Consider the following 2225-nt stretch of genomic DNA (forward strand, 5'->3'; position numbering starts at 1 on the left):
AGGCTCCTGCCTATAAATAGGGCAGATCCTGGCTCTCTTCTCCACTCTGAGCTGAGATCAGCCCTTGGCATAACGGTGCTCTCTCCATGGACATCCCATCGCCCGGAGGGAAGCACAGAGTGAGTATCTGCCGGAGAGCCGGCAAGGGCCGCACCCTTTGGGATGTTGAGAGCTGGGGAGGGGAAACCTCGCTGCTCACCTTCCCTTCTTCCCCTTCTGTGTTACAGCTCTGGATTGGATTTACAGCAGCTGGAACTGCTCCTGGAGAAGGCATTCCAGAGGCACCAGCCCAACTCTTAGCTGGGGAAAGGCGAAATCCTGGGGGGAATGGCTGTGAGCGACCTAGGATACGGGCGAGGTGGGTGCTCCCCATCACATCCCGCATCCCTCTCACTGCCTTTTCCTTTGGGAAAAACTTTAGCTGGCGCCTCCCCGTGTAACACTTTTCTCCTCTCCTGCCCTTTCAGCCTTTGCAGTTCCTGCCCAGAGCCCGCAGCAGGATGATCCTGACGGGTAGTGTCCCAGAGCGGCTCTGTAATTCCCGTCACTCCGTTCCATGGGCGCCGGAACGAGGGGAACCTGAGCTGCCCCTCCCGGAAGTCACAGGTGGCACCTGGGGACTCTGTTTCTTCCTCCGCACCCACCTCCAGCCACCAGCCTCCTGCAAAACCTGCAGCACCGACGCGATTCCACAGCCCTCGGAGACATTGGCCGTTCACAATTCCGTGATTTTTGGACGTTTCCCGTATTCCAGAGGAGACCATGACTTGTTGTACAAGTCGCCCCCATTCCTCTCATGTTAGGGAAAAATGTTTCCCCTTTGCAGGTCATTGCTCTTGCTTGGATGTCAGCTCCCCTTCTCCCAGAAGACTGCAACGATCCCACCGCGTGGAGAGGAAGTTATTCTGAGGGATTGTGAGCTGTATCCTCCTGCTGGGAGGGCTGGAGGGGTCGTTCAGAGCGGAACGACGGCTGTTCTTAACCTCTGCGAGGTTGTCCATGTACCTCTGTTGGGAAAGCTGTAACCCCTGGGGCGCTTAGAATTCCCAGAAGTGTCCCTGCGGTAGGAGCCTTTTCCTCTGACTCCTCGGGGTCCCAGGGCATCCACACCTGGAATGTCCCCGGGTCTCACTGGACACATTTGGGAATCTGGCCTTCCCGTGGTTCTATATGAGGGGTTCTATAATATTTATAGTCTGTACTGAGCACCCTCTGAGAATGGTTAAACCATATCCCAAACTATGTAGAGGAAATTCCTCGGGATGTCTTGCTCACGAGCCAAGGCTGTTGTGAGGTTCAGGATGCATGTGTGCCTTTTGTAAAGGCTGGAGCTCGTTTTTATGTCCTTATAGGACTGAAAGTTACGGCTGTGCTGTCGATTATAAAAGCAATATTTATCAAAGTCTTTCATGAAAGGCGGGTGTTTTAAATTATATTTACTTTTTGGTACCCTTTTGCCAAGGGAAAATGGGAATTTGTTATTGTCCTTGGAGGATGTTACGATGCGTTCTGTGCAAGCTGCACCAATGTACGACCTGTGCCTGAGTTATCTTGAATGTCAGAAGTTGCAGAAACTTTTAACCATCAAAAATAAATAAAAATCTGGTCAATCAATCCAAAGTTATTATTTTTTTGAAGTAGTTTTTACAGCTACCTTCCCTGTGGTCAACAGACATGAGACAGATTTCAGTGAAAGCAGAGATATTCAGATTTTACACTGAATTTCCCCATCAGTTCTGTGTGCATCGGGACCCCTGCAATGCTGTTTTCCATAGCTTGGGAATATCAAGCCCTAGCGATCTCAATGTGAGACAAAAATAACAGCATGCCCAAGCAGCCAATTCTCTGGGAATTCAGAGCCAAGAAAGGTCACTGCAAGGGTGAAAAAAATCATGGAATGGTTTGGTTGGGAGAGATCATAAATATCTTATGTTTCCAACCCCTTGTCACAGGTAGGGACACCAAACACAGGAAGTATTTTTGATTAAGAAATAAAGCTTTCCAAGGCACCTCACGGCACAATTCACATTCCTGGGGATGTGTCCGGATCACAAAACACTTGGAAACACTCAGGGGGTTAAAATTCAGGGGTTTGGCTACAGTGAACACGCGGGGGGGCTGCTCCGTGGCTGTGTGGGTGTATTGGTGTCCTCGACCCCGGCCCCCCGTGAGCTACCGGGGATCCCCCCCGCTACCTCCGGCGGCCTCTCCTCCCGTTCCTCTCC

General features: G+C 51.2%; 1 long non-coding RNA gene across 1 annotated transcript; it reads left to right on the forward strand.

The window, feature by feature from the left end:
• The first annotated feature begins 40 nt into the window (after positions 1-40).
• Positions 41-1614, forward strand: LOC147649552 (uncharacterized). The gene is made up of 3 exons (XR_015278714.1): positions 41-119; positions 228-358; positions 468-1614. It is a non-coding gene; the product is annotated as an uncharacterized LOC147649552 (long non-coding RNA).
• The last annotated feature ends 611 nt before the right edge of the window (positions 1615-2225 follow it).

This window comes from Cyanistes caeruleus, chromosome 22, assembly GCF_971803275.1.
Source record: "Cyanistes caeruleus chromosome 22, bCyaCae1.hap1.1, whole genome shotgun sequence".
Taxonomy (NCBI): Eukaryota; Metazoa; Chordata; class Aves; order Passeriformes; family Paridae; genus Cyanistes; species Cyanistes caeruleus.